Source organism: Capsicum annuum, chromosome 12 (genome assembly GCF_002878395.1).
Source record: "Capsicum annuum cultivar UCD-10X-F1 chromosome 12, UCD10Xv1.1, whole genome shotgun sequence".
Taxonomy (NCBI): Eukaryota; Viridiplantae; Streptophyta; class Magnoliopsida; order Solanales; family Solanaceae; genus Capsicum; species Capsicum annuum.
This window is the reverse complement of record NC_061122.1, coordinates 204,893,325-204,906,061: the sequence shown is the minus strand read 5'-3', so window position 1 is coordinate 204,906,061 and position 12,737 is coordinate 204,893,325.

The window sequence follows — 12,737 nt, the reverse complement described above, 5'->3', positions numbered from 1 at the left end:
CACCCCCACCCTCTTCTTTCTTATTCAAACACAAAAATACTTTCATCAAGTTAAAATTAATTTTTTCAAATTGTCTTATTAACAAAAAAATTCAAAGTAAAAATCCAAAGAAATCTCATTGATGATAAGTGATTAAAAAAAATCATCAATTTAATTTAATTTTATCTAAATTTTGAGGGAGTTGGATTGAAGGTTGAGATGGTGTTCAATAAAGAAAATTATTTAATAGTGTTTTCATGTTTGTTCTTGGGTGGTGTTAATGGAGGAAAGTGAAAAAATTAAAGGAAAATGTTGTTCTTGGGTGGTGGTGTTAATGGAGGACAGTGAAAAAAATTAAAGTAAAGTGTTGTTCTTGGGTGGTGTTGTTAATGGAGGAAAGTGAAAAAAATTAAAGAAAAGTGTTGTTCTTGGGTGGTGTTGTTAATGGAGGAAAGTGAAAAAAATTTGAGGTTGTTAATGGAGGTTTGAGTGTTGTTGTTGATGATGATTTGAAGAAAAAAGAAGAAAAAAGTGTCCATTTTTTATTTTAATTTTAATTTTAATTTTTCTTTAATTTTTTAATTATATTTTAAATATAAGATTAATGAAATTAATATTTTTAATAAATAAACGCGTCCCTTTTTTAAAAAAAATGTCACGTCAGCTTTTGGGGTCAAACAAATACACTTTAAAGATGTTAAGGGGCGTAAATAAACAGAAGTTAAGTTTAAATGCTAAAGTGAGTTTGGAGGACAAGTTTGGGGGGGGGGGGGGGGGAATGTCTTTTCTCTATAAACTTTTAAATGCATCAAATTTTATTATTTATATGAGTAAGTTATACATAATTATCTTGTAAGACTTGACTCCGTGAAAATACTACCAATAGTTGTTAATATGTTTTGTGTATTTATGTTTTATAATTCATAATTCGAATTAATATCAATTTAACTTACTGTACATGGTAAAAATATCTTAACGTTGGGCCCTGCTGACACGGGTCATGCTCCTCTAGTTACTATATATATGGTAATTTTAAATGCACCAATTACAAGAATTACAGTATTTATTTTTCGTAACATTGCAAGCAAATGAAATATTCAAAGAGTTTAATCAACTAAGTCTAAGTTGTGGTCAAAAAAGTGATTGCAAGAGATTTTCTATTATCCGATCCAGCTTTCGCGTACCTCAACTAAATCCATGGAATATCTTTCGTCTTCCACCACCAACAGATATCGGGTAATTCTGTCTACCAAAGGTAGGACATGTGAAAAGAAGCACCTAGTATTTTTTTTTTCTCTATCTCTGCTGGGGGCAGCTTAGTTTTATTTTATTTTATTTTATTTTATTTTATTTTGTTGAATTTAATCTACTCGACCAAAAATACATAGATAATATTACGGAATAATGTGATCATATGAACGGATAGGTTACGAACATTTTAAGTGTTGTTTTTGGGTACACAAAAAATCTGTATTTTGACAAAACAACTTCAAAACAAGTTCAAGAATAAATCAAGAACACTTATGAAGTTTTCAACACCTTCAACACAAGATAAAAAACGACCTTTCAAAGAAGTGTGTTTTCAGTATTTTAAATAAAATTAGATGAAGCAGAAAAAGCCAAGTCCTCCGAATTCACGGAGTGTCCTTAAGGAAATAATTTTCCTTAAGTACTCGAGGTTACAGAATTTTCCTCCTAGGATAAAATGGCTTAACAATCCGACTGTAGTGGTACCTCAAATGATCCGATTCTTTTCGAACTCACTCAATAGTTAGATGATCACACCGAGTATTTTAGAAAAGAAATATTTTCAAGTACAGAAAAATTCAACTAAACCTGTGGAAAAATACAGGTTTATATAGCCATTAAGTGCCCCTTTTGAAAGGTGGCAATGGTTCACCAGAAAGGTGTATCCTTTCTGAATAGTCATGTCTGTCCATTCGAAAGAGTGTGTCTTTTCGAACAGGCACAACTATCCAAACGGTCATACCTTTTTCTGAAATAGTGTATCTTTTAATCGAAGAGTTGTGTCCCCTTCCAAGCAACATTTCATTTTTCATTCACACCAATTGAACCCAACAATACCCCACATGTATGGGGAATGGCTACTCTTTGTAAAACTCTACAGACAAGTATGTGATCATCAAACACACACTGGTTGCATTTGGATAAGTGAGTTTCTCTTTGAAATTTTCATAGTGAACATGCATAAGATGCACTCGGTCAATTGGTAGATTTGATATCTGTGAACCGTCAATATTTAATGTACCCCTAGAAAATACATGTCACACAACCAGCCTTTTACAATTTATGGTTCTCATGGTTTTGTTCGTTTCAGTCATGAACACATCCCGGTCTCATGAGAGCTTAGAGATTAGGCCTTTACTAACATTCTCCTTAAAGCGGCTTCCACTTCTCCCTCACATAGGTGATTTCTAAATATTCAATCCTATAAATTAAACTATTTGGTCAAATCTACCAAATCTAGATAACCATTAAAAGGCTTTACACCATAAGTCTTATCCTTGTTTACTAAACATTGTCGACATCATGAGAATGGATTGGTTATATTGACAATGTTGAACCTGTCAGACACAACTTTGTTTGATCTGCTTGAACCTAGCTCTTGGGATCTACAGTCTGCTAGGTAGAGTTATTGTCATGCTGAATTGTCCTAGGTCGTAAACCCATTCTCTTAGATGTCCTCTCAACTCCTTCTCTAGATGGGTCTTTAGTAAGTGGATCCGACACATTATCCTTTGACTTCACATAGTCAACAGTGATAATTCCACTATAGAGAAGTTCTCTAATGGTATTATATCTCCTTCTTATTTGACAAGATTTATCGTTGTACATCATTCTCCCTGCCCTACCTATTGCAGTTTGACTATCACAGTGTATACATACAGGTGCCAATGGTTTGGGCCAATAAGGAATATATTTCAAGAAATTTCGGAGCCATTCTGCTTCTTCACCGGCTTTATCTAATACAATAAATTCTGATTCCATTGTAGAACAAGCAATACATGTCTGTTTGGATGATTTCCAAGAGACTGCTCCTCCACCTATAGTGAATATATATCCACTCGTGGATTTTACTTCATTCGATCCGATTATCCAATTTGCATCACTATATCCTTCAAGTACCGCGGGATATTTATTATAATGCAAAGCATAGTCTTGAGTGTATTTAAGATACCCCAAAACTCTTTTCATTGTCATCCAATGAATTTTATTGGGATTACTTATGTACGGACTCAACTTACTAATAGCACATGCTATGTCTAGCCGTGTACAATTCATGATATACATTAAACATCCCAACACTTTTGCGTATTCCAACTGTGAGTCACTTTCACCCTCATTCTTTAGAAGTGCGAAGCTCACATCCAACGGAGTCTTGGCAATGCCAAATTTCAAATACTTGAATTTTTCAAGTACCTTTTCAATGTAGTGAGACTGTGAAAATGTCAATCCTTGTGGAGTTATATGGATTCTTATTCCTAAGATCACATCCGCAACTTTAAGGTCTTTCATATCAAACTTGATCTTGAGCATTCATTTTGTAGCATTTATGTCTGAAATATTTCTACTGATGATCAACATATCATCCACATATAAACAAATGATGACTTGGTAATTTGGATTATCTTTAATGTATATACATTTATCACATTCATTTATCTTGAATTCATTTGCCAACATGGTTTGGTCAAACTTTGCATGCCATTATTTAGGTGTTTGTTTTAGTCCATACAGCGACTTAACAAGTTTACACACCTTATTTTCCTTTCCTAGAACCACAAAACCCTCGGGTTGTTCCATATAGATTTACTCCTCCAATTCTCTATTCAGGAATGCTGTTTTCACATCCATTTGATGGATTTCAAGACCACATACCACTGCCAAGGCAATTAACATCTGAATTGACATTATCCTTATTACTGGTGAGTACGTATCAAAGTAATCAAGGTCTTCTTTCTGTTTGAAGCCTTTTACTACAAGTCTTTCCTTGTATTTCTCAATAGCACCATGCGCTCTTAGTTTCCTTTTAAAGATCCATTTTGAACCTAAAGGTTTATTTCCTAGAGGAAGATCAATAAATTTCCATGTATGGTTGCTTAAGATTGAATTAATCTTACTATTGACTGCCTCTTTTCAAAAGGATGAGTTTGATGCCAACGTCGCTTCTTTAAATGTTTAAGGCTCATTTTCTAAGAGAAATGTTACAAAATTCGATACAAACAAAGTTGATGTTCTTTAACGTGTACTACATCTTGTATTCTCATCATTATGTACATCCTCAGTTGGTTCACCTCGAGGTCATTTAGACCTCCTACTAAACTGTTCATGTCTAGTTTTATACGGATAAATGTGTTCAAAGATTTTATCATTCTCTGATTCAATTGCCATATTTTCATTGATATTCGGATGTTCGGATTTATGAACCAAAAATCGACATGCTTTGCTACTTTTAGCATATCCTATGAACACGCTGTCCATCGTCTTTGGTCCTATCTTTACCCTTTTAGGCATAGGAACTTGAACCTTCTCTAGACACCCCCACACTTTGAAATATTTTTAAATTGGGTTTCCTTCCTTTCTATTTTTCATATGGAATTAATTGTGTCTTATTATGGGAAACTCTATTGAGTATTCGGTTAACTGTAAAGATAGCTTTCCCCCACAAGTTTTGTGGTAAACCCAAATTTATAATAAGACATTCATCATTTCCTTCAAGGTTCGGTTTTTCTTTATGCAACTCTATTAGATTGATGTGAATACGGGTCCGTAGTTTGATGGGCAATTCTATTCTCTACACATGTTTTTGCAAAAGGAGATTCATATTCTCCGCCCCTATCACTTCTTATAGTTTTGATCTTTTTCTCTAATTGATTTTCTACTTCTGTTTTTATTGCCTAAATGCATCTATTGCTTCATCCTTACTAATTAGCAAATAAACATAACAATATCTAGTGCAATTGTCAATAAAAGTTATAAAATATTTTTTCCCACCACGAGATGTGTTGACTTCATAACATAAATGTCATTGTATATTAGGTCTAAGGAATTGGAATTTCTTTCAACAGACTTATACGGATGCTTAGTATACTTTGATTCCATACACATTTGACATTTTGATTTATTGCACTTAAAGTTTGACAAAACTTCTAAGTTAATCAATTTTCGCAAGGTTTTGTAATTGACATGTCATAATCATTCATGTCAAAAATCATTAGACTCAAGTAAGAAGAAACTGATCTTTTATTGATTTCAACATTCATTACATTCATTTTGAATAGGCCCTCAGAGAGGTAGCCTTTTCCTACGTACATTTCTCCTTTACTAAGTATAATTTTTCCAAAAACAAATACACATTTGAATTTATTTTAGTCAAGAAGTGATATAGAAATCAAGTTCTTCCGTAACTCCGGTACATACAGGACATGTTCAAAGTCAACACTTTGCCTAATGTCATTTTCAGGCAGACTTTTCCTGTTTCTTCAACTTTTGTAGTTGCTGAGTTGGTCATATATATCTTCTCTTCGCCTTGAGCTAGAGCAAAAGCAGCAAAAAACTCCTTATTTACACAAATGTGGCGGGTGGCACCGAAATCCATCCACCATTCTCGAGAATTTCCCACTAAGTTGCATTCAGACAGCATGGCACACAGATTGTCTGTTTTTTCTTGGATTCAGCCACATTTGCTTGGTCCTTCTTTTTTCCTTTCTTTGGGGCAGGACAACCTGTTGACTTATGGTCAATCTTGCCACAGTTAAATCATTTTTCCTTGAATTTCTTCTTAGGTTAATTGCTTTCCTGTTCAGCTTTCTTTCACTTTTTAGAATTGTTGTGGTTGTCTTTTACAATATTTGTTCTACTTCTTGCAGAATTTCCTTTCGACCTTCTTTCCGTGGCTTTGTTGTCTTCTTCAATGCGTAGTCTTACTATAAGATCTTCGACCGTCATCTTCTTTCGCTTATGTTTCAAGTAGTTCTTGAAGTCCTTCCACATAGGTAGTAACTTCTCTATTATTGCCCCAACTTGAAATGCCTCGTTCACAACCATACCTACAATTAAGTTTATGTGAATATTCAGAATATTTTTAATATGTTCAACCAAGATATTCATCAAACTCATACCTTCCGTGTGGAGATCGTGGATGATAACTTACAGTTCCTGGACTTAAGATACAACAGACTTGTTGTCAATCATTTTAAACTCAAGAAATCTTGCAACAAAGAACTTTTTGGTTTTAGCATCCTTAGTCTTATATTTTCTTTCTAGCGCCCCCCCCCCCCCCCCCCCCCCCCCGCAACTCTTTTGCCATCTTTATTCCACTATACACATTGTACAGTTCATCTTGGAGGCCATTTAGAATGTAATTCCTGCATAGGAAATCGGAGTGTTTCCACGCCTCCATAATGACAAATTTCTCCTAATCTGAAGCTTCCTCGGATACCTCTGGAGCTTCTTCAGATATGAATCTTTGAAGACATAAAGTTGTAAGGTAGAAAAACATCTTCTGTTGCTACCTTTTGAAATCAACACCCATGAATTTTTTGGGTTTCTCCGCTGGTGCCATTGCCTGTGGAGCACTCGTACGACTTGTTATGGCAACATTAGTTGCTGCCACAGTCGTTGTAGTATCATTCACTTGACTGTCAGTAGTCATCTTTCGGTCACAACAAGACAGTATTTTAGTATATCGAAATACTACTTATAAAGTTGCAGCAACTTTAAACACTCCTTGTTTCTAGTTTAACGATGAAGTTTTTATGACTTTCAATCGTCAACCGAATGACCTCTAACTTGTGATGAAGATTTTATTTCTTCAAATCACTTGTTAAGTTCAAACGAAGCAGAAAGCTTACAGTTTTACTCTCCAGAAACCAAACAATACAGATTATGGGAAATAAACTTTAGTGAAAAGAAAATTTCACCAAACAAGCAAAAAAAGAATATTTTTTTTTCCAATTATTTTCTTAAGATTATTGTTTTCGGGTACACAAAAATCTGTATTTTGGCAAAACAACTTGAACACAAGTTCAAGAATAAATCATGAACACTTATGAAGTTTTCAACACCTTCAACACAAGATCAAAAATGACCTTCCAAAGAAGTGTGTTTTCAGTATTTTAAAGAAAATTAGATGAAGCAGAAAAAGCCAAGTCCTCCAAATTCATGGAGTGTCCTTAAGGAAATAATTCCCCTCAAGTTCTCGAGGTTACGAAATTTTTCTCCCAGGATAAAATGGCTTAACAATCCGACTGTAGTGGTACCTCAAACGATCGGATTCTCTTCGAATTCACTCAACAGTTAGATGATCACACGGAGTATTTTAGAAGACAAGTAATGCTTTCAAGTGCAGAAAAATTCATACTAAATCTGTGAAAAAAGTACAGGTTTATATAGCCATTAAGTGCCCCTTCCGAAAGGTGGCAATGGTTCACCGGAAAGGTGTAGCCTTTCTGAACAGTCATGTCTGTCCATTCGAAAAAGTGTGTCTTTTCCAAATGGCCACAACCATCGAAACAGTCATACCTTTTCTCGAAATAATTTACTGTCTTTTACTCAAAGAGTTGTGTCCCTTCCAAACAACTTTTCATTTCCATTCACACCAATTGAATCCAACATTAATTACATCAGGTGGTCTTGTACATATTAAAGTTTATTGAGAAGGATGACATACAACCTCCTCTTAGAGTTAACAATGAAGATTGTAAATATTTGTTGGAAGTAAGAAAAATCAGAATTAGACATACATATCTGAGGGATAGCAAATTATTATGTAAATTTCAGGCAAACGAAGGCCATAAACATGAAGAAGACATTTATATGAGAACTGCATGCCAAGATATGAAGTTCTTCTCCGAGCGGGCTCAAATTATATACTCCAACTTTGTAAAATATTTCAAGAATATTTTTTAGTCTCACTATAAAAAAAGTTGAACTAAATTCATTTTGGACATATTTTTTGTCAACTGAAAGTTGGGCTCCACAAGATTACCATGATTATAGAACAAAAAAATAGATGGAATCATCAGTTTTTGAGTCGATAATGAAAGTTTATCCATCATTTCAAATGTAATCAGAAAGCAGTTGTAGCTACTTTTCAATGCGAAAATAACATCTGGATAAAATATACTGGCTAAAATATGAAACAACCACAAACATTGGTGTCAGAATTTAATAAATGGACTATAAACATATAAATGTTCCAAGTTACTCTATGAGTTTTTCATTGATGACTGATGAGCTTGAAATGGGTACCACTTATCAGGACTGAAATAATAATAAAATATAGAAGTACCAAATTAGTATACCAAGCGAAATAAGTATATTGTATAATAATGTAAAAAACTATTACATCTAACTCATGATATTTCAATTTACAATATATTCGAGTAATTGAAGCCCTAACTTGAAAACTCAATTCGTTTATACTTACATTTCATATTTAAAATTCAAGACTCATTTCTTCAAAGCATTTACGTCAATGCTATTAGAAAAATACTATTAAACAACCACTAATTATAATAAGAATAAGAGGAGGCATGTTACGCCTAAAGTTTGCCAAAACGTTTGTTTACTAGGTTGCACGTTAAATAATTTTTTAAAAATAAATACATATGGATTAAATATAAGTCAGCATCAAATAAAGCATGTCATGAAATTTTACTATTTAACTGAAGGAAAGGCCCATTGTAGCTAGGAAATAACTATAACTATCACATACATTATTTTCTGTTAACTCTTACGTCTCCATTACAATAAAAGATGATTATTGGGGCTACAAATTCAATTGATCATCTCAAAAAGTGATTTTCACGTTATAATTGTTGGGGCTACAAATTATTCAGACAGAAATTATACTAGATATATAGAATCACAAATTATTGACTATATCTTATAAAAATGAATTGTATGAGTTCCTTTTTTTTTTTTTTTTTTTAATTTCTCATCCAGCGTCCGGTACGGACATTATTGGAGTCTGACTAATTTGAATTCACATCGAGTAGGGCTGATGTTTGTTGGAGAAAAGAAAAAAGTCATTCTTCTATTCCAAATTAGTTTTCATATTTGTCTTCTTGAGAGTTAATTTGATTACTATTTAAAATTAAACTGCATTTGATCACCTCAATATTTTAGAATTAAAACATATGAGAAATACTACAAGTAACCACTTTTCTCATGTCAATCGGGTGAAAAAATATATTTTAAAATATAGGTAGAAATTAATATAATTTGACTTTTAAAAAGAAAAATATGGCAACTAATTCAAAACAATGAGTGAATAGATAGATCAACAAAATTATTAAATACTCCCTCCGTCTCAAATTACTCATCCCAAATTGAGATGCCACATTGATTAAGAAAAATAATTAATAACATGTCTAGTTTATCATTGTATCCCTATTAAATGATGTTTACATTTTAATTTGAAGAAAAAGTAATTAATACAAAAGGGTAAATCATGAAAAAAAAATTATCTCTTATTGATTAATGAAAAAAATATATAAAATGAAAAATTAAATTAAAAATTTGGGAGAGATAATTTGGGACGGAGAAAATATGTATTTATTTTTTGTACATATGCCACACAAGATCCATTCACGGAAAACGCTCCCCTACCAAAATTTCGATATCTCTAGAAACAGCCACTTCATCATTTTGTGGTTCCACGATATGTTTCTTTATTCCTTATTATTACTCCCTTCGTCTTATTTTATTTATCCCAAATTTTTTAATTTATTATTCTATTTTAGTTATTCTTTTTACTTATCAAGACAAGACAACTTTTTTTTCATTATACCCTTAGTGTAATTGATTACTCCTTATTATTAGCATTCTTAAAAAATGTTGTAAAGAGGAGTACCCTTAAGAGTACACCATTAAAAATGTAAATGGTGCTTTGGTATTAACCATCCATCAATATTGGAACTAACAACAAAACACAATTAAGAGGGGCAAAATGGTAAATTTACATTACCAATCATTTTTTCTTAATAGCTGTGTCATCCCAATTTGGGACGGGTAAAATGGGACGGAGGGAGTACTAGTTATCGGTAGCTCGAGCCAAGCCCGGGCCCAAACTCTAAATATAGAAAGGGCAAAATTCAGAAATAGCATACTTATCCCTTTAATTATGAGTTTCAAAGCAATAATTTCATAATTACATAATATAGCAAGTTGTATTTTATATTTTTGCAAACCGTTGCTACAAAAATACAAATACATATGATTTTTACTACCCTTATGATCGATATGTATTTTGTATTTTTGCAAATTGTTGCTATAAAAATACAAATACATACAAGTACATATGCTACAAAATGTAATTTGATAAAAGTATTGCTATTTTTTGTAATTTAATACTTAAGTATGATCCTTTATGTATTTTTTTCAATAATAATGTTTTAATTTAAAAAATTTAATTGATATTATATTCTTTTATTGCATAATTAATAGAACCTAATGACACGTCAAAATGAATTGTTTATAAATTTTCAGTATTACTAAATTTACCAAAAACTTATAATGAAAAAAAAATATAAAGAGTAATTTAATTGGCTTTCTTATTCATAGTTATGGTGTTTTTATTTTTGTCATACTCCTTAAAAATTAATTTTCCTCCGTAAAATAAAAAGTAATCTTCATTACGTTCAGAGGCGGAGCCAGCCCTCGTTAGGGGGTTCGTCTGAACCCCTTTCGATAGAAAAATATGCTATTTATATATGATTAAAATTATTTTTTATGTGGTTATAATAGGTGTTGAACCCCCTTAGATTTATTTTTCTTTGAATATTGAATCTCCTTACTTGAAATCCCGCCTCTACCTCTGATTCCGTTATCTTAATTAAATAGTAACAATTTATAATTTTTTGATTATGTAAAAATTCAACTATCTTAAATTTAATTTTCAAAAATATTATTAAGACCATCATCATTATATAAAATATATTAATTATAAATTAAGTATAATCGTTAAAACTAAAATATAATATAAATCAGTGAAAGTAAAGAGATAAAATTCATAAAAAAATTTTAGTCCTTCATCTCAATTTAAATGTCTTACTTCTTTTTTGATATGTCTAAAAATTAAAGGTTTTTTCTATATTTAATAAGTTTTTTAAATTTTAACACTCTTTATGACAAATCTAAGACTACAATATTTAAAAACTGGATGGAGTTAATATAAATCAAAGGAAGTAAAGAGCTAAAAAATTCATAAAAATTTGCTACTCCTTTATCTCAATTTTAATGTCTTTATTTTTTTTTTTTGATATGTCTTCAAAAGAGAGATTTTTTCTATATTTACTAAGTTTTTATAATATTAACATTCTACATGAAAAGTTTAAAACCGCAAGATTTAAAAGCTACCTATTCCATCCATTTCATAGTAGTTGTCCACATTATCAAAAATAGCCCAAATTATTGGTCAATTTGCAAAACAAAAGAGAATTAATTAATTTTTTCTATTTTACCCTTACAATCGAAATTCTTTTTGAAGTGTATGCAAGTTTATAACGTACTTAAAATTCTTTACAAAATCATTGATTACATTCTTATTACGTACTTAAAACTTTAAAAATATAGTACTTCATAAATTTTTCTTATTCTAGCGGTTTTATATTTATTTCTAGATTTTTCATATCTTCTTACAGTCAAATTTAGTTGATTTAGAATTTTTCAACTAATGAAAAAAATATTAGTTGTCATTAATTTTGATGACTTCTAATAAGGAAAGGTTTTACCATAAATAAATTAATTTTTAACTCTTAAATTAAAAAAAAAAATTGATGACTTCCAATATGGAAAGGTTTTACCATAAATATATTTAATTAATTTTCAACTCTTAAATATTAGAGAAAAATAGTAAAAAGATGATTTTTTCTAAAGCGAAGTCTTTTAATGAAGAACAAAAAGTTCAAACAATATTTCTAAGGCCTTCAAACTTTTAATACATTATAGAGATAGATTATAGATAAAGAGTATATGACGCATCAAAATAAATTAATTACATTTGAGATGATTTTAGAAATCTCTCCTAATATTCACTTCATAAATTTAAACTAGTGAGGTACAATTTATATTTGCTTTCCTTATTTTGCTTTCAAAATTTAAAATTTTTGTGGATTTTCATTCACTATAATTAAAAAATAAAAGATTTAAAATAAAGCATATGTCACGATCAAAGTATTTCGAGTCCTTCAAGAGGTCATAAAGATTAATAAATTCCTTTTTCGCACTGCATCAACATAATTTTCTTTATGATTTTTCAACTCATAATTCATATATATTTACTATATTTCTTGATACAAATATAATATCAGTGAAAAAATTATTTGTGCAATCACAATATTGATAAATTCCTTTTTCGCACTGCATCAATATAATTTTCTTTATGATTTTTCAACTCATAATTCATATATATTTACTATATTTCTTGATACAAATATAATATCAGTGTAAAAATTATTTGTGCAATCACAATATTCTTAAAAATTATCAATCACGAAATGGTTGAATTATTCTAAGATTTTATAAATAGAGTGAAAGTTTTATGATTTTTTATTATAAAGCATAATTATGTGACTTAGGTAGATTTTTTTTTTAATAATTATATGACTATTTTATCCATTTAAAAATTTATTCTATGATGCGGCTAAAAATTAAAAAATTCAACGTACTGTTTTCATCATTGTCCTTTTCTGTCTTAAATGACTTCAATTGATTTTTTTTTTTTTTACTGT